The sequence below is a fragment of the Bufo bufo genome, chromosome 4, assembly GCF_905171765.1.
Source record: "Bufo bufo chromosome 4, aBufBuf1.1, whole genome shotgun sequence".
Classification (NCBI taxonomy): Eukaryota; Metazoa; Chordata; class Amphibia; order Anura; family Bufonidae; genus Bufo; species Bufo bufo.
The window spans coordinates 6852460-6879580 of record NC_053392.1 but is presented as its reverse complement, the minus strand read 5'-3'; the positions used below and the strand labels follow the sequence as shown (position 1 = coordinate 6879580).

At 53.6% G+C, this 27121-nt stretch overlaps 1 protein-coding gene and 1 pseudogene across 1 annotated transcript in view; both read right to left on the bottom strand.

The window, feature by feature from the left end:
* LOC120998309 overlaps positions 1-6432 on the bottom strand; it is a 150897-nt pseudogene extending 144465 nt beyond the window's left edge.
* Positions 1-27121, bottom strand: part of LOC120998324 (aspartic and glutamic acid-rich protein-like) — a 2513920-nt gene that overhangs the window by 2209035 nt on the left and 277764 nt on the right. The window lies entirely within an intron of this gene.

The window sequence follows — 27121 nt, the reverse complement described above, 5'->3', positions numbered from 1 at the left end:
TTACACCACCTCCCCTGCTGCACGCTCATATAGTGGATTTCATTTTACTCACACACCCCACCCCGGCTGCAAACATGGTGGATGAGTTGGTCTTCTCCTATCAGACACCTGCTCCTACAGTCCAACTCCACTGCCACCCTCCATTACACTCACTTCATTTGAAGTACACTATGTTCGCATCTACTCTCCCTCCAACCTCCAAGTAGCTGTCATTTACCACCCCCAGGCCCAGCCACCATCTTTCTTTACCACTTTAACACCTGGCTACTACACTTTCTTTCTGCAGACATCCCCACTATCATCATGGGTGACTTCAACATCCCTATTGACACCTGCTACTCAGCCACCTCTAAACTCCTATCACTCTCTTCCTCCTTCAGCCTATCACAGTGGTCTTCTGCTCCCACCCACAGAGATGGTCACACTCTGGATCTTGTCTTTACCCGCCTCTGCTCCCTATCTAACCTTTCTAATTCGCCTCTCCCCCTATCCGACCACAACCTACTCACCCTTCTCTTCATTGGTCTCTTCTGCTGCTCCTCCGGTCCACACACTAGCAAACCCCCGCAGGAACCTTAAACATCTTGACTTGCTTTTTGACTCTCTTCTGCCACTCTCTACCATCTGTTCCCTCCAAGACCCAGATGCTGACACCACCCTGTATAACACCACAATAAGTACAGCTCTGGACACTGCTGCCCCCCCCCCACCCCCACACACAACAAAACCCGAACAATCAACAGACAACCCTGGCACACCAACCTGACCAAAAAACTCAGACAAGCTTCCAGGGCTGCTGAGCGGTGATGGAAGAAATCCCATTCTAAGGATCACTTCACCGCATACAAGCAATCCCTCCGCATATTCAAATCCTCACTCGCTGATGCAAAACAGACGACTTCTCATTTATCATGTCTTCCTGGCCCACAGCCCTAAACAACTTTTTAACACTTAACTCCCTTCTCCATCCCCCAGCGCCCCCACCCTCTCCTCTCATCTCAGCTGAGGACTTTGCCACATACTTCAAACAAAAGATAGTCAACATCAGAGAAAGCTTCAAAGCACAGTCCCCACAGACCCTCTACACAACTGCTCGGTCCTCGTCTCCCAAAACCCGCTTCTCCACCATTACAGAGGAAAAACTCTCCACTCTACATCTCACCACCTGTGCACTTGACTCAATCCCATCCCACCTCATCCATAACCTCAGCACAGTGTTTATCCCAGCCCTAACTCATCTCTTCAACCTATCACTAACCTCTGTTTTTTCCCCCTCTGGTTTTAAACATGCTACCAATACACCCATCCTCAAAAAGCCTTCACTTGACCCATCTTCTTTGTCCAGTTATTGCCCCATATAACTTCTTCCGTATGCCTCTTTGACCGGCTACAATCTGGCTTCCGAAGCCACCACTTAACTGAGACTGCCCTCACCAAAGTCACCAATGACCTACTAACAGCCAAGACCAAAAAACATTACTCTCTCCTCCTTCTCCTTGACCTGTCCTCTGCCTTTGACACTGTTGACCACTCCCTTCTGTTACAAACTCTCTCATCTCTTGGCATCACTGACCTGGCCCTCTCCTGGATCACATCATACCTCACAGCCTGGACGTTTAGCGTCTCCCACTCTCACACCACCTCCTCGTCTCATTCCCTCTCTGTTGGTGTCCCGCGAGGCTCTGTCCTAGGACCCCTGCTCTTCTCTATCTACACTTTTGGCCTGGGACATCTCAGAGTCCCATGGTTTTCAGTATCACTCTTAGGCCCCTTTCACACGGGCGAGTTTTCCGCGCGGGTGCAATGCGGGAGGTGAACGCATTGCACCCGCACTGAATCCGGACCCATTCATTTCTATGGGGCTGTTCAGATGAGCGGTGATTTATGCGTTGCGTGAAAATCGCAGCATGTTCTATATTCAGCGTTTTTCACGCAACGCAGGCCCCATAGAAGTGAATGGGGTTGCGTGAAAATCGCAAGCATCCGCAAGCAAGTGCGGATGCAGTGCGATTTTCATGCACGGTTGCTAGGAGACGATCGGGATGGAGACCCGACCATTATTATTTTCCCTTATAACATGGTTATAAGGGAAAATAATAGCATTCTGAATACAGAATGCATAGTAAAACAGCGCTGGAGGGGTTAAAAAAAAAATAAAAAATCATTTAACTCACCTTAATCCATTTGCTCGCGTAGTCTGCATCTCCGTTTGTCTCTTTTACTGTATAGGACCTGTGGTGAGCATTAACTATAGTTCAAGGACCTGGGATGACGTCACTCCGGTCATCACATGGTACGTCAGATGATCTTTTACCATGGTGATTCACCATGGTAAAAGATCATGTGACGTACCATGTGATGACCAGAGTGACGTCATCCCAGGTCCTTGAACTATAGTTAATGCTCACCACAGGTCCTATACAGTAAAAGAGACAAACGGAGATGCAGACTACGCGAGCAAATGGATTAAGGTGAGTTAAATGATTTTATTTTATTTTTTTAACCCCTCCAGTGCTGTTTTACTATGCATTCTGTATTCAGAATGCTATTATTTTCCCTTATAACCATGTTATAAGGGAAAATAATACTATTTACAGAACACCGATCCCAAGCCCGAACTTCTGTGAAGAAGTTCGGGTTTGGGTACCAAACACGCACGATTTTTCTCACGCGCGTGCAAAACGCATTACAATGTTTTGCACTCGCGCGGAAAAATGGCGGGTGTTCCCGCAACGCACCCGCACATTTTTCCGCAACGCCCGTGTGAAAGAGGCCTTATGCTGACGACACACAAATCTACATCTCTGGTCCAGACATCACCACCTTACTATCCAGAATCCCACAATGCCTATCTTTCATATCCTCCTCCTCCTCTCGCTTTCTAAAACTTGGATAAAACAGAATTCATCATCTTTCCCCCATCTTGATCAACCCCCCCAACAGACCTATCTATCACGATCAATGGCTGCACACTATCCCCGGTCAACCAAGTCCGCTGCCTTGGAGTGACCTTGGATTCTGCCCTCTGCTTCCGACCACACATCCAAGACCTTTCCACCACCTGCCGCCTCCAGCTCAAAAACATCTCCCGCATCTGCTCTTTCCTCAACTTACTCATCTGCCTCGCCTCTCCTCTCTGCCAATCCATTCACTGGCTCCCCATTGCCCAGCGAATTCACTTCAAAATACTAACAAATACATACAAGGCCGTCCACAACCTGTCCCCTCCCTACATCTCTGAGCTACTTTCCCAATACATCCCCACACGCACTCTCCGATCCTCACAAGACCCCCTTCTCTCCTCTTCCCACAATCGCCTCCAAGATTTCTCCCGTGCATCCCCCACACTCTGGAACTCGCTACCCCAACATATCAGACTCTTACCTACAGTGGAGAACATCAGGAGGAACCTGAAAACCCACCTTTTCAGACAAGCCTACAACCAATGACCCTGCTGCCTCTATACCGCCATGACCAGCTTCACCCGCACCTACTGTGTCCTTCTCCCATACCATGTAGATTGTAAGCCTCGCGGGCAGAGCCCTCTCTCCTTCTGTACCAGTCTGTAACTTGTCTTGTTTATGCTTAGTGCAATTGTCTGTATTATGTATGTGCACCGCTTATCATATGTACAGCGCTATGGAAGGAATGGCGCTTTAACCCCTTAGTGCTATTTGACATGTATACTCGTCACAGAATTAAACTGTCACCATGTCTGCAGATCTGGTGACAGCGCTGAGACTCCAGCTGTTACACACAGCCAGGGATCTCAGCTAACCAGTCCGGGACCAATGAGGGCGGTCCCAGCCAGACTAGCCAATCAGAGGATTCTAATGCCGGCTGAAAGGTTCTGATCCCCACAGTCCGTGACTGTGAAGATCAGAACCTTCTAAAATATGTGTGTGTGTATATATATATATATATATATATATATATATATAAATAATAACCCCCCATCCCCACCTGTAGACTCCAGCCTATATCATTGTGCCCCCGTCAGGATGGCAGAGCAGGCTGGCACTGATGGCAGCCGTTTAACCCCTTCCATTTGCTGTATGTAAAGTGTTAACAGGGAGGGAGCTCCCTCCCTCTCCCATCGGGGGCTGCTGTGCCATTGCAGCCACCCGATACTTGACGGGTTCACAGAGGTAGGGGGCTCCCTACCCCATCGGGGGCTACCCTTCACAGGCTTCCGGCTTGCCATGGTATAAAAGCCTGATTAGCCTCCTGCTAAAGGCAGCAGCAGCCTGATCAGCCTGTGTGTAAAGTCACAATACACTACAGTACACTATATAGTGTACTGCAGTGTATTATAGAGGCATCAGACCCACCGGATCTTCAAGAACCAAGCGGGTCTGGGTAAAAAAAAAAAAATATGTAAAAAAATATAAAAAGAATTTCTTCTTATAACCGCACAATTATCACTGATTAAAAAATGTAAAAAATTTAATACACTACACGTTTGATATCACCGCGTCCGTAACAACCTGATCTATGATAGGGTCATGTTACTTTACACACACGAACTCCAAAAAGAAAAACTTTGATGAAATTGAAATTTTGCCCACCTCACCCAAAAAAAAAAGTATTAAAAGTGATCTTAACAGTCTTATGTAAACCAAAATCATACCAGTCAAACCGTCACCTCATCCCGCAAAAAATTATCCCCTACATCAGACAATCGCCCAAAAAATACAAAAAAATATATGGCTCTCAGACTATGGAGACACTAAAACCATTATTTTTTTTTGTTTATTTTTAATGCCATTATTGTATAAAACTTAAATAAAATAAAAAAAGTATATATATATTAGTTATCGCCGCATCCGTAAGAACTCTTAAAATATCACATGACCTAACCCCTCAGGTGAACACCGTAAAAATAAAAGCGATCAAAAAGGCATATGACCCCCCAAAATAGGAACCTATGAAACAGGCACCTCATCCTGCAAAAAATGAGACCTTAACTAAGACAATCGGTCAAAACATAAAAAAGCTATGGCTCTCAGACTATGGAGACAGTAAAACATAATTTTTTAATTTACAAAATGACCCAAACATGATTGACAAAAATGAACTATTAGATGAGGTATCCATATCTATTATAAAAGTATAGAAATTGAAATTTGGAAAATTGAGAATTTTTCTAAATTTTTGGCAAATTTGATATTTTATGAATAAAAATAAAATTTTTGACTCAATTTTTACCAGTGTCATGAAGTACAATATGTGACGAGTAAATCTCAGAATGCCTGGATAAGTAAAAGCGTTTTAAAGTTATTACCACAAAGTGAGATTTGCTAAAAATAGCGTCATGAAGGGGTTAATAATAGGTAATATTTGTCCAATGAGACCAATAGTTGGTGTGTATAACAAAAGATCTGTGTGTGTAATAGGCCATCTGACCAATGAATGGTCAGAAAATCTGTCAGATAATCTGTTCTTATAATACAGGCCTTAGAGGTGATGACACCTACCTGAGGTATAACAGCCATTACTACATGTCTCCAGCCTTTATAGTGTAGAAGTAATGTCATCTATAACACCCGGCATCTGATGACACCTACCTGAGGTATAACAGCCATTACTACATGTCTCCAGCCTCTATAGTGTAGTAGTAATGTCATCTATAACACCCGACATCTGATGAGACCTACCTGAGGTATAACAGCCATTACTACATGTCTCCAGCCTTTATAGTGTAGTAGTAATGTCATCTATAACACCCGGCATCTGATGACACCTACCTGAGGTATAACAGCCATTACTACATGTCTCCAGCCTTTATAGTGTAGAAGTAATGTCATCTATAACACCCGGCATCTGATGACACCTACCTGAGGTATAACAGCCATTACTACATGTCTCCAGCCTCTATAGTGTAGTAGTAATGTAATCTATAACACCCGGCATCTGATGTCACCTACCTGAGGTATAACAGCCAGTACTACATGTCTCCAGCCTTTACAGTGTAGTAGTAATGTCATCTATAACACCCGGCATCTGATGACACCTACCTGAGGTATAACAGCCATTACATGTCTCCAGCCTTTATAGTGTAGAAGTAATGTCATCTATAACACCCGGCATCTGATGACACCTACCTGAGGTATAACAGCCATTACTACATGTCTCCAGCCTTTATAGTGTAGTAGTAATGTCATCCATAACACCCGGCATCTAATGACACCTACCTGAGGTATAACAGCCGTTACTACATATCTTTGGTGCCTTTACTAGTATAAAACCATTAGCCTGCTATTTAAAAACTCAAAGCTGGGTCACTGCCCGGAGTGCTCCTTTACTGCAGCTCTAAGGTGGAGCCTCACCTAAAGAAACCGCCCAATTCCCTTCCTCCATTCATTATTCCATACCTGTGGTCACATGGACTGGAATGTCCTCCTCCACCTCACTCTTACACGGGGGATCGCCCATCATCCGCTCTTCTTCATCCTCCACTTTAATATCAGTCACATCTTCCCCCTGATTTGTCATCTGTAACAATTCAGGACAATACAGCAGACAGGTGGGAAATCTAACAGATCCACATAAGAGACCCCCATAATCTATGACCCCTCTATGACTGCAGGACCCCCCTATATAGGTGTGTATAGGGCTCAGCTCCATCTACCTGATGGTTCTCTGGGAGCTTCTCCTCTGGACAGTCCTGGGAATACAGAGGACGGGGACATCTCTCGGGGGAATTTCCTTCTATGAGTCCATCTGTAGGAAACACACAGGGACAGGAGAGATTATTACATGTGATGATGAGATGATGGGAGTAGTATCCAGGTGACCCATGACAGCCCCCCTCCTTACCCTGCTGATCGCCCCATAAATCCGTCTCCTCTTCTGCTTCATCTTTAACCTCAGCCTTAATATCCATCAGATTTTCATCCTAAAGAAGAGAAATGTAAAATGATCTTTGGTTCAATCTTTTTCTGGTCAGATTCTGGGGAGACTTCAGCTCCATCTACCTGATGGTTCTCCTCTGGACAGTCCTTGGAGTACAGAGGACGGGGACATCTCTCGGGGGGACTTCTCCTTCTAGAATCAGAACCTATAGGAGATAACACACAGACTGAATACAATATCCTGAAATGCGGCAGAGGAACCTGCGGGTGGATTAGGGTGGAGTTCACCCCGCTGCCCTCTGAGTGTCCGGATGACTGGGGTCTGGCAGTCAGCAGCCTGGAAGTCTATGGGCAGCCGGCAGCAGTTTATAAGCCGCAGATTCACCGGACATTTTATAGTTTCCAGGAGAATTTCTGACCCTTCAGTTTTTTGCTTCTAATGGAAAAGAAAAATCCTCAGAAAGTGTGAACCCCATAGAAGGACGAGAGCGTTCCCCCGATATTTAGGACTGAACCTCCATAGAGGGATGAGAGCAACCTGATATCAGGACTAAACCCCTATAAAGGGAAGAGAGCTCCCTCCGATAATCAGGGCTGAACACAGAGCGTCACAGCCAGGGAGAAGGAGACGCCCAATGAGAAACCCTGCCGTCCCCTCCTCCTGTTCCGATGGTATTCATTAGCATACCAGGCAGGAGTGCTGCAGGGGGCACAGCGGGTGAACGGAGCGGCGCCCAGAAGAGCTCGTAGATCTCTGCTCTATGCCCTACATAACCCGCTGAACGGCAATTATCACATATATTTTCTTCCCCCCTATTATTAAACCCCAGAAAAGTAAAATAATGTAAAATCACCGCAGGACGGCTAATAGGACGTAGGTATAGTTCCAATTAATGCACCCGGTAAATGGCGGCATCACAGCGCCTGCCCCCCGATCACAAGCAGATTACTGCGGTATCATACAGTGCAGAATAACTGCAATCTGGCTCCGCAGTCAGTGCAGCAAGGTGTAATAGGATTGTTCCTCCCCGACTGAACCCTGCGGAATGATCCCTCCCCGTCCTTTCCCTGCACCTTGAAGAATCTTTCCCTGAACTTGTAAATCGTTTTCCCAGCACAATGAAGTCTTTCCTCGCACTGTCCCTAGCGCCTGCTGACGTCTCTCCCTGCACTAAGTGCACTGGAAACTGGCAGAATCCAAGATGGCTGAGGCTATTTATAGGGCAGTGACATCACAGGGCTGGCTGCTGATTGGCTGCACGCATGGCATTGTGGGTGATCCCGCCTTCCCAGAGTTCCTTGCTCCATGTCCTCACACGTGTAGTCACCATTTTAGGATAGAATGCGATTCGTTACCACGAAGTGTGAGGAAATACGGATTCGGGCACAGGGGTAAACAGAAGCCCCCGGGATACTGCTGGGATCCTCTGTGTACCCACAGCTGTAGCTGAACTCATCAAGAAGATGGAGGACATAGTCCTCGGAGGTCCTCTCATAGACCTTCCAGCCCAGACACCTCTCCATTGACTTTTTACAACCCCCAATCCTGTAATGCTATGAACCAGCTCTGCTGCTGTCCGTGGGGTCAGAAAGGGGGGGATAGGAAATGACATTGATAAAAAGGGGGGCATCGAGAGACCACTGATGAGGAGGAGTAGTTTGTGATGATATATGTACATGGTTGTCAGACATCGAAGGGTTAGCAAAGTATCAGCTATGTCTGTCTCACTGATCCTTATACTGAGAATTCTGTAGATGGTCCTAGATGGTGGAATGTGGACCGAAGGGAATCATTACCGGGAATACCAGGCAGCAATACAGAAACCACTGCCTTCTAGCTGCTCAGCACAGGAGGTGGAGGTGAAGCCCTCACTGCAGAGTGTAATCTGGGTGAGGACAAGGAGGTGGACATCTACATCACTGCAGGGTGTAATCTGGGTGAGAACAAGAAGGTGGACATCTACATCACTGCAGGGTGTAATCTGTGTGAGGACATCTACTTCACTGCAGGGTGTAATCTGGGTGAGGACAAGGAGGTGGACATCTACATCCCTGCAGGGTGTAATCTGGGTGAGGACATCCACATCCCTGCAGGGTGTAATCTGGGTGAGGACATCTACATCAATGCAGGGTTTAATCCGGGTGAGGACATCTACATCACTGCAGGGTGTAATCTGGGCGAGGACATCTACATCACTGCAGTGTGTAATCTGGGTGAGGACATCTACATCACTGCAGGGTGTAATCTGGGTGAGGACATCTACATCCCTGCAGGGTGTAATCTGGGTGAGGACATCTACAATAATGCAGGGTTTAATCCGGGTGAGGACATCTACATCACTGCAGTGTGTAATCTGGGCGAGGACATCTACATCACTGCAGGGTGTAATCTGGGTGAGGACATCTACATCCCTGCAGGGTGTAATCTGGGTGAGGACATCTACATCCCTGCAGGGTGTAATCTGGGCGAAGACATCTACATCCCTGCAGGGTGTAATCTGGGCGAGGACATCTACATCCCTGCAGGGTGTAATCTGGGTGAGAACATCTACATCCCTGCAGGGTGTAATCTGGGTGAGGACATCTACATCCCTGCAGGGTTTAATCTGGGTGAGGACATCTACGTCCCTGCAGGGTGTAATCTGGGTGAGGACATCTACGTCCCTGCAGGGTGTAATCTGGGTGAGGACATCTACATCCCTGCAGGGTGTAATCTGAGTGAGGACATCTACATCCCTGCAGGGTGTAATCTGAGTGAGGACATCTACATCACTGCAGGGTGTAATCTGGGTGAGGACATCTACATCCCTGCAGGGTGTAATCTGGGTGAGGACATCTACATCAGTGCAGGGTGTAATCTGGATGAGGACATCTACATCCCTGCAGGGTGTAATCTGGGTGAGGACATCTACATCCCTGCAGGGTGTAATCTGGGTGAGGACATCTACATCCCTGCAGGGTGTAATCTGGGTGAGGACAAGGAGGTGGACATCTATACGACTCCAGGTCTGTGTTTGGTGTAGAACCTGATGTCGGAGATATTTGGCGGAGCCGCGCCCTCCTGAGCTCTGTAGGTAAGCCTATATACAATGCCGGGCTGGACGGCGGCCATTACACCCATTGTCATTCCCTAAACGGGCGGCCATATTGAAGAGCAGACCCTCCGGCTGTGGTGACCGCCCTGACAGACCAGGAGGCCACAGAGGCCGCATTACTCCCCTGGATGGTGGCCGCAGCGGACCTGTTCCAGACATGGACGGAGGCAGGGGCCGCACAGGAGCCTCTAAGGTCTGCCGGCCCCGTGTCTCCATGATGGCCGCCCTGCCTCACCCCTCACATCTCCCAGGGAGCCATGTCTGCCGCAGTCTGGGAGGACTGATATGTGCAAGGCATAACCCAGGGGGGTCTACCCGAGATGTGCCGGAACCACGGCCGAGAGTGAGCCGCCGGGAACCTCCCCGCACATCCAGCAGTGTCAGCCCGGAGCAGTCCTGTTACCTGGGAGGGGAGCCTCCATCATGGCGGCCGGGGGCAGCTTCTCCATGGAGACAGAGAGCGGAAGGACCTGGGGTGACGTCACTGTCATGTGACCAGAGCAGGGGGGCGGAGCTCAGCAGTGCGGACAGGTGGTGGGACAGGACCTGCGGTGACGTCATCGTCATGTGATCAGGAAAAGGCGGGGCTCAGCAGTACAGACAGGTGGTGGTACAGGACCTGCGGTGACGTCACTGTCATGTGACCAGAACAGGGGGAGCTCAGAAGTGTAAATAGGTGGTGGTACAGGACCTGCGGTGTCATATGACTAGAGCAGGAAGAGGCGGGGCTTAGCTTTACACAGGGTTAGAAGTAGTCAATAACCTGTGATAACGTAAAGTCACGTGAGGGGGCGGAGCCGCCAGGAACCTCCCCGCACACCCAGCAGTGTCAGCCCGGACCAGACCCGTCCACAGCTCCTGTTACCTGGGAGGGGAGCCTCCATCATGGCGGCCGGGGGCAGCTTCTCCATGGGGACAGAGAGCGGAAGGACCTGGGGTGACGTCACTGTCATGTGACCAGTGCAGGAATAGGCGGGGCTCAACAGTGCAGAAAGGTGGTGGTACGGAACCTGCGGTGACGTCACTGTCATGTGATTACAACCGGAAACTATGTAGTACTGAGGAATGATGGAGCAGAAGCTGTAAATATGTCATGTGACCTGAAGGGGCGGAGCTTTGAATCAAACAGAAATTCCTCTAATATCAAATAGTAGACTGGGAGTTGTAGTTCTCTCCATTTTATATCTCCTCCTGTAATGTCCTCTGATATCACATAATAGGCTGGACCTGCTGGGAGTTGTAGTCCTCTCCTACCTCCTCCTGTAATGTCCTCTGATATCACATAATAACAGGCTGGACATGCTGGGAGTTGTAGTCCTCTCCTACCTCCTCCTGTAATGTCCTCTGATATCACATAATAACAGGCTGGACATGCTGGGAGTTGTAGTCCTCTCCTTATGCACCTTCTCCTGTAATGTTCTGTGATGGGTGTCAGTTGGGGGTCCCCTCTCTCTGCAGTCGGTGGTCTCCTTCTCCATCTCTCTGTTGGGGGCAGTGCTCTTCTCCGCTCTCACAGCTCGGCCATTAGTGGAGGTCCGCTCCTCTCTCTGCAGTCGGTGGTCTCCTCCTCCATCTCTCTGTTGGGGACAATGCTCTTCTCAGTTCTCACAGCTCGGCCATTAGTGGAGGTCCGCTCCTCTCTGCAGTTGGTGGTCTCCTCCTCCATGTCTCTGTTGGGGGCAGTGCTCTTCTCCGTTCTCACAGCTCGGCCATTAGTGGAGGTCCGCTCCTCTCTGCAGTTGGTGGTCTCCTCCTCCATCTCTCTGTTGGGGGCAGTGCTCTTCTCCACTCTCACAGCTCGGCCATTAGTGGAGGTCCGCTCCTCTCTCTGCAGTCGGTGGTCTACTCCTCCATCTCTCTGTTGGGAGCAGTGCTCTTCTCCGCTCTCACAGCTCGGCCATTAGTGGAGGTCCGCTCCTCTCTCTGCAGTCGGTGGTCTCCTCCATCTCTCTGTTGGGGGCAGTGCTCTTCTCCGCACTCAGAGCTCGGCCATTAGTGGAGGTCTACTCCTCACTCTGCAGTCGGTGGTCTCCTCCTCCATCTCTCTGTTAGGGGCACTGCTCTTCTCCGCTCTCACAGCTCGGACATTAGTGGAGGTCCGCTCCTCTCTCTGCAGTCGGTGGTCTCCTCCTCCATCTTTCTGTTGGGGGCTTTGATCTTCTCTGCTCTCACAGCTCGGCCATTATTTGAGGTCCGCTCCTCTCTGCAGTCGGTGGTCTTCTCCTCCATCTCTCTTTTGACGGTAGTGTTCTTCTCTGCTCTCACAGCTCGGCCATTAGTGGAGGTCCGCTCCTTTCTCTGCAGTCGGTGGTCTCCTCCATCTCTATGTTGGGGGCAGTGCTCTTCTCCGCACTCATAGCCCGGCCATTAGTGAAGGTCCGCTCCTCTCTCTGCAGTCGGTGGTCTCCACCATCTCTCTGTTGGGGGCAGTGCTCTTCTCCGCTCTCAGAGCTCGGCCATTAGTGGAGGTCCTCTCCTCTCTCTGCAGTCGGTGGTCTCCTCCTCCATCTCTCTGTTGGGGGCAGTGCTATTCTCTGCTCTCACAGCTCGGCCATTAGTGGAGGTCCGCTCCTCTCTACAGTCGGTGGTCTCCTCCACCATCTCTCTGTTGGAAGAAATGCTCTTCTCCGCTCTCAGAGCTCGGCCATTAGTGGAGGTCCTCTCCTCTCTCTGCAGTCGGTGGTTTCCTCCTCCATCTCTCTGTTGGGGGCAGTGCTCTTCTCTGCTCTCACAGCTTAGACATTAGTGGAGGTCCGCTCCTCTCTCTGCAGTCGGTGGTCTCCTCGTTCTCTCTGTTGGGGGCAGTGCTTTTCTCCGCTCTCAGAGCTCGGCCATTAGTGGAGGTCCTCTCCTCTCTCTGCAGTCGGTGGTCTCCTCCTCCATCTCTCTGTTGGGGGCAGTGCTCTTCTCTGCTCTCACAGCTCGGCCATTAGTGGAGGTCCGCTCCTCTCTACAGTCGGTGGTCTCCTCCTCCATCTCTCTGTTGGAAGAAATGCTCTTCTCCGCTCTCAGAGCTCGGCCATTAGTGGAGGTCCTCTCCTCTCTCTGCAGTCGGTGGTTTCCTCCTCCATCTCTCTGTTGGGGGCAGTGCTCTTCTCTGCTCTCACAGCTTAGACATTAGTGGAGGTCCGCTCCTCTCTCTGCAGTCGGTGGTCTCCATCTCTCTGTTGGGGGCAGTGCTCGTCTCCGCTCTCACAGCTCAGCCATTAGTGGAGGTCCGCTCCTGTCTCTGCAGTCGGTGGTCTCCTCCTCCATCTCTGTGTTGGTGGCAGTGCTCTTCTCTGCTCTCACAGCTCAGACATTAGTGGAGGTCCGCACCTCTCTCTACAGTCGATGGTCTCCTCCTCAATCTCTCTGTTGGGGGCAGTGCTCTTCTCAGCTCTCACAGCTCGGCCATTAGTGGAGGTCCGCTCCTCTCTGCAGTCGGTTGTCTCCTCCATCTCTCTGTTGGGGACAGTACTCTTTTCCGCTCTCATAGCTCGGCCATTAGTGGAGGTCCGCTCTTCTCTGCAGTCGGTGGTCTACTCCTCCATCTCTCTGTTAGGGGGAGTGCTCTTCTCTGCTCTCACAGCTCGGCCATTAGTGGAGGTCCACTCCTCTCTCTGCAGTCGGTGGTCTCCTCCTCCATCTCTCTGTTGATGACAGTGCTCTTTTCCGCTCTCATTGCTCGGCCATTAGTGGAGGTCCGCTCCTCTCTCTGCAGTCGGTGGTCTCCTCCTCCATCTCTCTGTTGGGGGCAGTGCTCTTCTCCGATCTTACAGCTCAGCCATTAGTGGAGGTCCGCTCCTGTCTCTGCAGACGGTGGTCTCCTCCTCCATCTCTCTGTTGGGGGTAGTAATCTTCTCCACTCTCACAGCTCGGCCATTAGTGGAGGTCCGCTCCTCTCTCTGCAGTCGGTGGTCTCCTCCATCTCTCTTTTGGGGGCAGTAATCTTCTCCACTCTCACAGCTCGGCCATTAGTGGAGGTCCGCTCCTCTCTCTGCAGTCGGTGGTCTCCTCCTCCATCTCTCTGTTGGGGGCAGTGCTCTTCTCCGCTCTCATAGCTCGGCCATTATTTGAGGTCCGCTCCTCTCTCTGCAATCGGTGGTCTCCATCTCTCTGCTCTCACAGCTCGGCCATTAGTGGAGGTCCGCTCCTCTCTGCAGTCGGTGGTCTGCTGCTCCTTCTCTCTGTTGGGGGCAGTGCTCTTCTCCGCTCTCACAGCTCGGCCATTAGTGGAGGTCCGCTCCTCTCTCTGCAGTCGGTGGTCTCCTCCTCCATCTCTCTGTTGGGGACAGTGCTCTTCTCCGCTCTCACATCTTGGCCATTAGTGGAGGTCCGCTTCTCTATCTGCAGTCGGTGGTGTCCTCCTCCATCTCTCTGTTGGGGGCAGTGCTCTTTTCAGCAATCACAGCTCGGGCCATTAGTGGAGGTCCGCTCCTCTCTGCAGTCGGTGGTCTCCTCCTCCATCTCTCTGTTAGTGGCACTGCTCTTCTCCGCTCTCACAGCTCGTACATTAGTGGAGGTCCGCTCCTCTCTCTGCAGTCGGTGGTCTCCTCCTCCTTCTCTCTGTTGGGGCAGTGCTCTTCTCTGCTTTCACAGCTCGGCCATTTGTGGAGGTCCACTCCTCTCTGCAGTCGGTGGTCTCCTCCATCTATCTGTTGGGGGCAGTGCTCTTCTCCGCTCTCACAGCTCGGCCATTAGTGGAGGTCCGCTCCTCTCTCTGCAGTCGGTGGTCTCCACCTCCATCTCTCTGTTGGGGGCAGTGCTCTTTTCCGCTCTCACAGCTCAGCCATTAGTGGAGGTCCGCTCCTGTCTCTGCAGTCGGTGGTCTCCTCCTCCTTCTGTCTGTTGGGGGCAGTGCTCTTCTCTGCTCTCACAGCTTAGACATTAGTGGAGGTCCGCTCCTCTCTCTGCAGTCGGTGGTCTCCTCCATCTCTCTGTTGGGGGCAGTGCTCTTTTCCGCTCTCACAGCTCAGCCATTAGTGGAGGTCCGCTCCTGTCTCTGCAGTCGGTGGTCTCCTCCTCCATCTCTGTGTTGGGGGCAGTGCTCTTCTCTGCTCTCACAGCTCAGACATTAGTGGAGGTCCGCACCTCTCTCTGCAGTCGATGGTCTCCTCCTCCATCTCTCTGTTGGGGGCAGTGCTCTTCTCAGCTCTCACAGCTCGGCCATTAGTGGAGGTCCGCTCCTCTCTGCAGTCGGTTGTCTCCTCCATCTCTCTGTTGGGGGCAGTACTCTTTTCCGCTCTCATAGCTCGGCCAATATTTGAGGTCCGCTCCTCTCTCTGCAATCGGTGGTCTCCATCTCTCTGCTCTCTTCTCCGCTCTCACAGCTCGGCCATTAGTGGAGGTCCGCTCTTCTCTGCAGTCGGTGGTCTACTCCTCCATCTCTCTGTTAGGGGCAGTGCTCTTCTCTGCTCTCACAGCTCGGCCATTAGTGGAGGTACGCTCCTCTCTCTGCAGTCGGTGGTATCCTCCTCCATCTCTCTGTTGGCGGCAGTGCTCTTCTCCGCTCTCACAGCTCGGCCATTAGTGGAGGTCCGCTCTTCTCTGCAGTCGGTGGTCTACTCCTCCATCTCTCTGTTAGGGGCAGTGCTCTTCTATGCTCTCACAGCTCGGCCATTAGTGAAGGTACGCTCCTCTCTCTGCAGTCGGTGGTCTCCTCCTCCATCTCTATTTTGACGGTAGTGCTCTTCTCTGCTCTCACAGCTCGGCCATTAGTGGAGGTCCACTCCTCTCTCTGCAGTCGGTGGTCTCCTCCTCCATCTCTCTGTTGGGGGCAGTGCTCTTCTCCGCTCTCACAGCTCGGCCATTAGTGGAGGTCCGCTCCTCTCTGCAGTCTGTGGTCTCCTACTCCATCTCTCTGTTGGGAGCAGTGCTCTTCTCTGCTCTCACAGCTCAGCCATTAGTGTGAGGTCCGATCCTCTCTCTGCAGTCGGTGGTCTCCTCCTCCATCTCTCTGTTGGGGACAGTGCTCTTCTCCGCTCTCATAGCTCGGCCATTATTTGATGTCCGCTCCTCTCTCTGCAATCGGTGGTCTCCATCTCTCTGCTCTCACAGCTCGGCCATTAGTGGAGGTCCGCTCCGCTCTGCTGTCGGTGGTCTACTCCTCCATCTCTCTGTTGGGGACAGTGCTCTTCTCCGCTCTCACAGCTCGGCCATTAGTGGAGGTCCGCTCCTCTCTCTGCAGTTGGTGGTCTCCTCCTCCATCTCTCTGTTGGGGGCAGTGCTCTTCTCCGCTCTCACAGCTCAGCCATTAGTGGAGGTCCGCTCCTGTCTCTGCAGTGGGTGGTCTCCTCCTCCATCTCTGTGTTGGGGGCAGTGCTCTTCTGTTCTCTCACAGCTCAGACATTAGTGGATGTCCGCACCTCTCTCTGCTGTCAGTGGTCTCCTCCTCCATCTCTCTGTTTGGGGCAGTGTTCTTCTCCGCTCTCACAGCCCGGCCATTAGTGGAGATTTGCTCCTCTCTCTGCAGTCGGTGGTCTCCTCCATCTCTCTGTTGGGGGCAGTGCTCTTCTCCGCTCTCAAAGCTCGTCCATTAGTGGAGGTCCGCTCCTCTCTGCAGTCGGTGGTCTCCTACTCCATCTCTCTGTTGGGAGCAGTGCTTTTCTCTGCTCTCACAGCTCGGCCATTAGTGAAGGTCCGCACCTCTCTCTGCAATCGGTGGTCTCCTCCTCCATCTCTCTGTTGGAGGCAGTGCTCTCACAGCTCATCCATTAGTAGAGGTCCTCTCCTCTCTCTGCAGTCCGTTGTCTTCTCCTCCATCTCTCTGTTGGGGGCACTAATCTTCTCCACTCTCACAGCTCGGCCATTAGTGGAGGTCCGCTTCTCTCTCTGCAGTCGGTGGTCTCCTCCTCCATCTCTCTGTTGGGGGAAATTGCTCTTCCCGCTCTCATAGCTCGGCCATTATTTGAGGTCCGCTCCTCTCTCTGCAATCGGTGGTCTCCATCTCTCTGCTCTCACAGCTCGGCCATTAGTGGAGGTCCGCTCCTCTCTGCAATCGGTGGTCTACTCCTCCATCTCTCTGTTGGGGACAGTGCTCTTCTCCGCTCTCACATTTTGGCCATTAGTGGAGGTCCGCTCCTCTCTTTTCAGTCGGTGGTCTCCTCCTCCATCTCTCTGTTGGATGCAGTGCTCTTCTCAGCTCTCACAGCTCGGCCATTAGTGGAGGTCCGCTCCTCTCTGCAGTCGGTGGTCTCCTCCTCCATCTCTTTGTTAGGGGCAATGGCCTTCTTCGCTTTCACAGCTCGGCCATTAGTGAAGGTCCACTCCTCTCTGCAGTCGGTGGTCTCCTACTCCATCTCTCTGTTGGGGGCAGTGCTCTTCTCTTCTCTCACAGCTCGGCCATTAGTGGAGGTCCGCTCCTCTCTATGCAGTCGATTGGCTCCTCCTCCATCTCTCTGTTGGGGACAGTGCTCTTCTCCGCTCTCACATCTCGGCCATTAGTGGAGGTCCGCTCCTCTCTCTGCAGTCGGTGGTCTCCTCCTCCATCTCTCTGTTGGGGGCAGTGCTCTTCTCCGCTCTTACAGCTCAGCCATTAGTGAGGTCCGCTCCTCTCTGCAGTCGGTGGTCTCCTCCATCTCTCTATTGGGGCAGTGCTCTTCTCCGCTCTCATAGCTCGGCCATTAGTGGAGGTCCGCTCCTCTCTCTGCAGTCGGTTGTCTACTCCTCCATCTCTCTTTTGACGGCAGTGCTCTTCTCTGCTCTCACAGCTCGGCCATTAGTGGAGGTCCGCTCCTCTCTATGCAGTCGGTGGTCTCCTCCTCCATCTCTCTGTTGGGGACAGTGCTCTTCTCCGCTCTCACATCTCGGCCATTAGTGGAGGTCCGCTCCTCTCTCTGCAGTCGGTGGTCTCCTCCTCCATCTCTCTGTTGGGGGCAGTGCTCTTCTCCGCTCTCACAGCTCAGCCATTAGTGGAGGTCCGCTCCTGTCTCTGCAGTCGGTGGTCTCCTCCTCCATCTCTCTGTTGGGGGCAGTGCTCTTCTCCGCTCTCACAGCTCGGCCATTAGTGGAGGTCCGCTCCTCTCTGCAGTCTGTGGTCTCCTACTCCATCTCTCTGTTGGGAGCAGTGCTCTTCTCTGCTCTCACAGCTCAGCCATTAGTGTGAGGTCCGATCCTCTCTCTGCAGTCGGTGGTCTCCTCCTCCATCTCTCTGTTGGGGACAGTGCTCTTCTCCGCTCTCATAGCTCGGCCATTATTTGATGTCCGCTCCTCTCTCTGCAATCGGTGGTCTCCATCTCTCTGCTCTCACAGCTCGGCCATTAGTGGAGGTCCGCTCCGCTCTGCTGTCGGTGGTCTACTCCTCCATCTCTCTGTTGGGGACAGTGCTCTTCTCCGCTCTCACAGCTCGGCCATTAGTGGAGGTCCGCTCCTCTCTCTGCAGTCGGTGGTCTCCTCCTCCATCTCTCTGTTGGGGGCAGTGCTCTTCTCCGCTCTCACAGCTCAGCCATTAGTGGAGGTCCGCTCCTCTCTGCAGTCGGTGGTCTCCTCCATCTCTCTATTGGGGCAGTGCTCTTCTCCGCTCTCATAGCTCGGCCATTAGTGGAGGTCCGCTCCTCTCTCTGCAGTCGGTTGTCTACTCCTCCATCTCTCTTTTGACGGCAGTGCTCTTCTCTGCTCTCACAGCTCGGCCATTAGTGGAGGTCCGCTCCTCTCTATGCAGTCGGTGGTCTCCTCCTCCATCTCTCTGTTGGGGACAGTGCTCTTCTCCGCTCTCACATCTCGGACATTAGTGGAGGTCAGCTCCTCTCTCTGCAGTCGGTGTTCTCCTCCTCCATCTCTCTGTTGGGGGCAGTGCTCTTCTCCGCTCTCACAGCTCAGCCATTAGTGGAGGTCCGCTCCTATCTCTGCAGTCGGTGGTCTCCTCCTCCATCTCTCTGTTGGGGGCAGTGCTCTTCTCTGCTCTCACAGCTCGGCCATTAGTGGAGGTCCGCTCCTCTCTGCAGTCTGTGGTCTCCTACTCCATCTCTCTGTTGGGAGCAGTGCTCTTCTCTGCTCTCATAGCTCAGCCATTAGTGTGAGGTCCGATCCTCTCTCTGCAGTCGGTGGTCTCCTCCTCCATCTCTCTGTTGGGGACAGTGCTCTTCTCCGCTCTCATAGCTCGGCCATTATTTGATGTCCGTTCCTCTCTCTGCAATCGGTGGTCTCCATCTCTCTGCTCTCACAGCTCGGCCATTAGTGGAGGTCCGCTCCGCTCTGCTGTCGGTGGTCTACTCCTCCATCTCTCTGTTGGGGACAGTGCTCTTCTCCGCTCTCACAGCTCGGCCATTAGTGGAGGTCCGCTCCTCTCTCGGCAGTCGGTGGTCTCCTCCTCCATCTCTCTGTTGGGGGCAGTGCTCTTCTCCGCTCTCACAGCTCAGCCATTAGTGGAGGTCCGCTCCTCTCTGCAGTCGGTGGTCTCCTCCATCTCTCTATTGGGGCAGTGCTCTTCTCCGCTCTCATAGCTCGGCCATTAGTGGAGGTCCGCTCCTCTCTCTGCAGTCGGTTGTCTACTCCTCCATCTCTCTTTTGACGGCAGTGCTCTTCTCTGCTCTCACAGCTCGGCCATTAGTGGAGGTCCGCTCCTCTCTTTGCAGTCGGTGGTCTCCTCCTCCATCTCTCTGTTGGGGACAGTGCTCTTCTCCGCTCTCACATCTCGGACATTAGTGGAGGTCAGCTCCTCTCTCTGCAGTCGGTGTTCTCCTCCTCCATCTCTCTGTTGGGGGCAGTGCTCTTCTCCGCTCTCACAGCTCAGCCATTAGTGGAGTTCCGCTCCTGTCTCTGCAATCGGTGGTCTCCTCCTCCATCTCTCTGTTGGGGGCAGTGCTATTCTCTGCTCTCACAGCTCAGACATTAGTCGAGGTCCGCAACTCTCTCTGCAGTCGGTGGTCTCGTCCTCCATCTCTCTGTTGGGGCAGTGCTCTTCTCCGCTCTCACAGCTCGGCCATTAGTGGAGGTCCGCTCCTCTCTCTGCAGTCGGTGGTCTCCTCCTCCATCTCTCTGTTGGGGCAGTGCTCTTCTCAGCTCTCACAGCTCGGCCATTAGTGGAGGTCCGCTCCTCTCTCTGCAGTCGGTGGTCTCCTCCATCTCTCTATTGGGGCAGTGCTCTTCTCCGCTCTCATAGCTCGGCCATTAGTGGAGGTCCGCTCCTCTCTGCTGTCGGTGGTCTACTCCTCCATCTCTCTGTTGGGGGCAGTGCTCTTCTCCGCTCTCACAGCTCGGCCATTAGTGGAGGTCCGCTCCTCTCTTGCAGTCGGTGGTCTCCTCCTCCATCTCTCTGTTGGAGGCAGTGCTCTTCTCAGCTCTCACAGCTCAGCCATTAGTGGAGGTCCGCTCCTCTCTGCAGTCGGTGGTCTCCTCCTCCATCTCTCTGTTGGGGCAGTGCTCTTCTCCGCTCTCACAGCTCGGCCATTAGTGAGGTCCGCTCCTCTCTGCAGTCAGTGGTCTCCTACTCCATCTCTCTGTTGGGGCAGTGCTCTTCTCTCTCTCACAGCTCGGCCATTATTTGATGTCCGCTCCTCTCTCTGCAATCGAGTGGTCCTCCATCTGTCTGCTCTCACAGCTCGGCCATTAGTGGAGGTCCGCTCCGCTCTGCCTTCTCCGTTCTCACATCTCGGCCATTAGTGGAGGTCCCCTCCTCTCTGCAGTCGGTGGTCTCCTCCTCCATCTCTCTGTTGGGGGCAGTGCTCTTCTCCGCTCTCACAGCTCAGCCATTAGTGGAGGTCCGCTCCTCTCTGCAGTCGGTGGTCTCCTCCATCTCTCTATTGGGGCAGTGCTCTTCTCCGCTCTCATAGCTCGGCCATTAGTGGAGGTCCGCTCCTCTCTCTGCAGTCGGTTGTCTACTCCTCCATCTCTCTTTTGACGGCAGTGCTCTTCTCTGCTCTCACAGCTCTGCTATTAGTGGAGGTCCGCTCCTCTCTATGCAGTCGGTGGTCTCCTCCTCCATCTCTCTGTTGGGGACAGTGCTCTTCTCCGCTCTCACATCTCGGACATTAGTGGAGGTCAGCTCCTCTCTCTGCAGTCGGTGTTCTCCTCCTCCATCTCTCTGTTGGGGGCAGTGCTCTTCTCCGCTCTCACAGCTCAGCCATTAGTGGAGGTCCGCTCCTATCTCTGCAGTCGGTGGTCTCCTCCTCCATCTCTCTGTTGGGGGCAGTGCTCTTCTCCGCTCTCACAGCTCGACCATTAGTGGAGGTCCGCTCCTCTCTGCAGTCTGTGGTCTCCTACTCCATCTCTCTGTTGGGAGCAGTGCTCTTCTCTGCTCTCACAGCTCAGCCATTAGTGTGAGGTCCGATCCTCTCTCTGCAGTCGGTGGTCTCCTCCTCCATCTCTCTGTTGGGGACAGTGCTCTTCTCCGCTCTCATAGCTCGGCCATTATTTGATGTCCGTTCCTCTCTCTGCAATCGGTGGTCTCCATCTCTCTGCTCTCACAGCTCGGCCATTAGTGGAGGTCCGCTCCGCTCTGATGTCGGTGGTCTACTCCTCCATCTCTCTGTTGGGGACAGTGCTCTTCTCCGCTCTCACAGCTCGGCCATTAGTGGAGGTCTGCTCCTCTCTCGGCAGTCGGTGGTCTCCTCCTCCATCTCTCTGTTGGGGGCAGTGCTCTTCTCCGCTCTCACAGCTCAGCCATTAGTGGAGGTCCGCTCCTCTCTGCAGTCGGTGGTCTCCTCCATCTCTCTATTGGGGCAGTGCTCTTCTCCGCTCTCATAGCTCGGCCATTAGTGGAGGTCCGCTCCTCTCTCTGCAGTCGGTTGTCTACTCCTCCATCTCTCTTTTGACGGCAGTGCTCTTCTCTGCTCTCACAGCTCTTCCATTAGTGGAGGTCCGCTCCTCTCTATGCAGTCGGTGGTCTCCTCCTCCATCTCTCTGTTGGGGACAGTGCTCTTCTCAGCTCTCACATCTCGGACATTAGTGGAGGTCCGCTCCTCTCTCTGCAGTCGGTGGTCTCCTCCTCCATCTCTCTGTTGGGGGCAGTGCTCTTCTCCGCTCTTACAGCTCAGCCATTAGTGAAGGTCCGCTCCTCTCTGCAGTCGGTGGTCTCCTCCATCTCTCTATTGGGGCAGTGCTCTTCTCCGCTCTCATAGCTCGGCCATTAGTGGAGGTCCGCTCCTCTCTCTGCAGTCGGTTGTCTACTCCTCCATCTCTCTTTTGACGGCAGTGCTCTTCTCTGCTCTCACAGCTCGGCCATTAGTGGAGGTCCGCTCCTCTCTATGCAGTCGGTGGTCTCCTCCTCCATCTCTCTGTTGGGGACAGTGCTCTTCTCCGCTCTCACATCTCGGCCATTAGTGGAGGTCCGCTCCTCTCTCTGCAGTCGGTGGTCTACTCCTCCATCTCTCTGTTGGGGGCAGTGCTCTTCTCCGCTCTCACAGCTCAGCCATTAGTGGAGGTCCGCTCCTGTCTCTGCAGTCGGTGGTCTCCTCCTCCATCTCTCTGTTGGGGGCAGTGCTCTTCTCCGCTCTCACAGCTCGGCCATTAGTGGAGGTCCACTCCTCCCTGCAGTCTGTGGTCTCCTACTCCATCTCTCTGTTGGGAGCAGTGCTCTTCTCTGCTCTCACAGCTCAGCCATTAGTGTGAGGTCCGATCCTCTCTCTGCAGTCGGTGGTCTCCTCCTCCATCTCTCTGTTGGGGACAGTGCTCTTCTCCGCTCTCATAGCTCGGCCATTATTTGATGTCCGCTCCTCTCTCTGCAATCGGTGGTCTCCATCTGTCTGCTCTCACAGCTCGGCCATTAGTGGAGGTCCGCTCCGCTCTGCTGTCGGTGGTCTACTCCTCCATCTCTCTGTTGGGGACAGTGCTCTTCTCCGCTCTCACAGCTCGGCCATTAGTGGAGGTCCGCTCCTCTCTCTGCAGTCGGTGGTCTCCTCCTCCATCTCTCTGTTGGGGGCAGTGCTCTTCTCCGCTCTCACAGCTCAGCCATTAGTGGAGGTCCGCTCCTCTCTGCAGTCGGTGGTCTCCTCCATCTCTCTATTGGGGCAGTGCTCTTCTCCGCTCTCATAGCTCGGCCATTAGTGGAGGTCCGCTCCTCTCTCTGCAGTCGGTTGTCTACTCCTCCATCTCTCTTTTGACGGCAGTGCTCTTCTCTGCTCTCACAGCTCGGCCATTAGTGGAGGTCCGCTCCTCTCTATGCAGTCGGTGGTCTCCTCCTCCATCTCTCTGTTGGGGACAGTGCTCTTCTCCGCTCTCACATCTCGGACATTAGTGGAGGTCCGCTCCTCTCTCTGCAGTCGGTGGTCTCCTCCTCCATCTCTCTGTTGGGGGCAGTGCTCTTCTCCGCTCTCACAGCTCAGCCATTAGTGAAGGTCCGCTCCTCTCTGCAGTCGGTGGTCTCCTCCATCTCTCTATTGGGGCAGTGCTCTTCTCCGCTCTCATAGCTCGGCCATTAGTGGAGGTCCGCTCCTCTCTCTGCAGTCGGTTGTCTACTCCTCCATCTCTCTTTTGACGGCAGTGCTCTTCTCTGCTCTCACAGCTCGGCCATTAGTGGAGGTCCCCTCCTCTCTATGCAGTCGGTGGTCTCCTCCTCCATCTCTCTGTTGGGGACAGTGCTCTTCTCCGCTCTCACATCTCGGCCATTAGTGGAGGTCCGCTCCTCTCTCTGCAGTCGGTTGTCTACTCCTCCATCTCTCTTTTGACGGCAGTGCTCTTCTCTGCTCTCACAGCTCGGCCATTAGTGGAGGTCCGCTCCTCTCTATGCAGTCGGTGGTCTCCTCCTCCATCTCTCTGTTGGGGACAGTGCTCTTCTCCGCTCTCACATCTCGGCCATTAGTGGAGGTCCGCTCCTCTCTCTGCAGTCGGTGGTCTACTCCTCCATCTCTCTGTTGGGGGCAGTGCTCTTCTCCGCTCTCACAGCTCAGCCATTAGTGGAGGTCCGCTCCTGTCTCTGCAGTCGGTGGTCTCCTCCTCCATCTCTCTGTTGGGGGCAGTGCTCTTCTCCGCTCTCACAGCTCGGCCATTAGTGGAGGTCCACTCCTCCCTGCAGTCTGTGGTCTCCTACTCCATCTCTCTGTTGGGAGCAGTGCTCTTCTCTGCTCTCACAGCTCAGCCATTAGTGTGAGGTCCGATCCTCTCTCTGCAGTCGGTGGTCTCCTCCTCCATCTCTCTGTTGGGGACAGTGCTCTTCTCCGCTCTCATAGCTCGGCCATTATTTGATGTCCGCTCCTCTCTCTGCAATCGGTGGTCTCCATCTGTCTGCTCTCACAGCTCGGCCATTAGTGGAGGTCCGCTCCGCTCTGCTGTCGGTGGTCTACTCCTCCATCTCTCTGTTGGGGACAGTGCTCTTCTCCGCTCTCACAGCTCGGCCATTAGTGGAGGTCCGCTCCTCTCTCTGCAGTCGGTGGTCTCCTCCTCCATCTCTCTGTTGGGGGCAGTGCTCTTCTCCGCTCTCACAGCTCAGCCATTAGTGGAGGTCCGCTCCTCTCTGCAGTCGGTGGTCTCCTCCATCTCTCTATTGGGGCAGTGCTCTTCTCCGCTCTCATAGCTCGGCCATTAGTGGAGGTCCGCTCCTCTCTCTGCAGTCGGTTGTCTACTCCTCCATCTCTCTTTTGACGGCAGTGCTCTTCTCTGCTCTCACAGCTCGGCCATTAGTGGAGGTCCGCTCCTCTCTATGCAGTCGGTGGTCTCCTCCTCCATCTCTCTGTTGGGGACAGTGCTCTTCTCCGCTCTCACATCTCGGACATTAGTGGAGGTCCGAGACCTCTCTCTGCAGTCGGTGGTCTCCTCCTCCATCTCTCTGTTGGGGGCAGTGCTCTTCTCCGCTCTCACAGCTCAGCCATTAGTGAAGGTCCGCTCCTCTCTGCAGTCGGTGGTCTCCTCCATCTCTCTATTGGGGCAGTGCTCTTCTCCGCTCTCATAGCTCGGCCATTAGTGGAGGTCCGCTCCTCTCTCTGCAGTCGGTTGTCTACTCCTCCATCTCTCTTTTGACGGCAGTGCTCTTCTCTGCTCTCACAGCTCGGCCATTAGTGGAGGTCCCCTCCTCTCTATGCAGTCGGTGGTCTCCTCCTCCATCTCTCTGTTGGGGACAGTGCTCTTCTCCGCTCTCACATCTCGGCCATTAGTGGAGGTCCGCTCCTCTCTCTGCAGTCGGTTGTCTACTCCTCCATCTCTCTTTTGACGGCAGTGCTCTTCTCTGCTCTCACAGCTCGGCCATTAGTGGAGGTCCGCTCCTCTCTTTGCAGTCGGTGGTCTCCTCCTCCATCTCTCTGTTGGGGACAGTGCTCTTCTCCGCTCTCACATCTCGGACATTAGTGGAGGTCAGCTCCTCTCTCTGCAGTCGGTGTTCTCCTCCTCCATCTCTCTGTTGGGGGCAGTGCTCTTCTCCGCTCTCACAGCTCAGCCATTAGTGGAGGTCCGCTCCTGTCTCTGCAGTCGGTGGTCTCCTCCTCCATCTCTCTGTTGGGGGCAGTGCTATTCTCTGCTCTCACAGCTCAGACATTAGTGGAGGTCCGCAACTCTCTCTGCAGTCGGTGGTCTCCTCCTCCATCTCTCTGTTGGGGGCAGTGCTCTTCTCCGCTCTCACAGCTCGGCCATTAGTGGAGGTCCGCTCCTCTCTGCAGTCGGTGGTCTCCTCCTCCATCTCTCTGTTGGGAGCAGTGCTCTTCTCTGCTCTCACATCTCGGACATTAGTGGAGGTCAGCTCCTCTCTCTGCAGTCGGTGTTCTCCTCCTCCATCTCTCTGTTGGGGGCAGTGCTCTTCTCCGCTCTCACAGCTCAGCCATTAGTGGAGGTCCGCTCCTATCTCTGCAGTCGGTGGTCTCCTCCTCCATCTCTCTGTTGGGGGCAGTGCTCTTCTCCGCTCTCACAGCTCGACCATTAGTGGAGGTCCGCTCCTCTCTGCAGTCGGTGGTCTCCTCCTCCATCTCTCTGTTGGGGACAGTGCTCTTCTCCGCTCTCACATCTCGGACATTAGTGGAGGTCAGCTCCTCTCTCTGCAGTCGGTGTTCTCCTCCTCCATCTCTCTGTTGGGGGCAGTGCTCTTCTCCGCTCTCACAGCTCAGCCATTAGTGGAGGTCCGCTCCTATCTCTGCAGTCGGTGGTCTCCTCCTCCATCTCTCTGTTGGGGGCAGTGCTCTTCTCCGCTCTCACAGCTCGACCATTAGTGGAGGTCCGCTCCTCTCTGCAGTCTGTGGTCTCCTACTCCATCTCTCTGTTGGGAGCAGTGCTCTTCTCTGCTCTCACAGCTCAGCCATTAGTGTGAGGTCCGATCCTCTCTCTGCAGTCGGTGGTCTCCTCCTCCATCTCTCTGTTGGGGACAGTGCTCTTCTCCGCTCTCATAGCTCGGCCATTATTTGATGTCCGTTCCTCTCTCTGCAATCGGTGGTCTCCATCTCTCTGCTCTCACAGCTCGGCCATTAGTGGAGGTCCGCTCCGCTCTGCTGTCGGTGGTCTACTCCTCCATCTCTCTGTTGGGGACAGTGCTCTTCTCCGCTCTCACAGCTCGGCCATTAGTGGAGGTCCGCTCCTCTCTCGGCAGTCGGTGGTCTCCTCCTCCATCTCTCTGTTGGGGGCAGTGCTCTTCTCCGCTCTCACAGCTCAGCCATTAGTGGAGGTCCGCTCCTCTCTGCAGTCGGTGGTCTCCTCCATCTCTCTATTGGGGCAGTGCTCTTCTCCGCTCTCATAGCTCGGCCATTAGTGGAGGTCCGCTCCTCTCTCTGCAGTCGGTTGTCTACTCCTCCATCTCTCTTTTGACGGCTGTGCTCTTCTCTGCTCTCACAGCTCGGCCATTAGTGGAGGTCCGCTCCTCTCTATGCAGTCGGTGGTCTCCTCCTCCATCTCTCTGTTGGGGACAGTGCTCTTCTCAGCTCTCACATCTCGGACATTAGTGGAGGTCCGCTCCTCTCTCTGCAGTCGGTGGTCTCCTCCTCCATCTCTCTGTTGGGGGCAGTGCTCTTCTCCGCTCTCACAGCTCAGCCATTAGTGAAGGTCCGCTCCTCTCTGCAGTCGGTGGTCTCCTCCATCTCTCTATTGGGGCAGTGCTCTTCTCCGCTCTCATAGCTCGGCCATTAGTGGAGGTCCGCTCCTCTCTCTGCAGTCGGTTGTCTACTCCTCCATCTCTCTTTTGACGGCAGTGTTTTTCTCTGCTCTCACAGCTCGGCCATTAGTGGAGGTCCGCTCCTCTCTCTGCAGTCGGTGGTCTACTCCTCCATCTCTCTGTTGGGGGCAGTGCTCTTCTCCGCTCTCACAGCTCAGCCATTAGTGGAGGTCCGCTCCTGTCTCTGCAGTCGG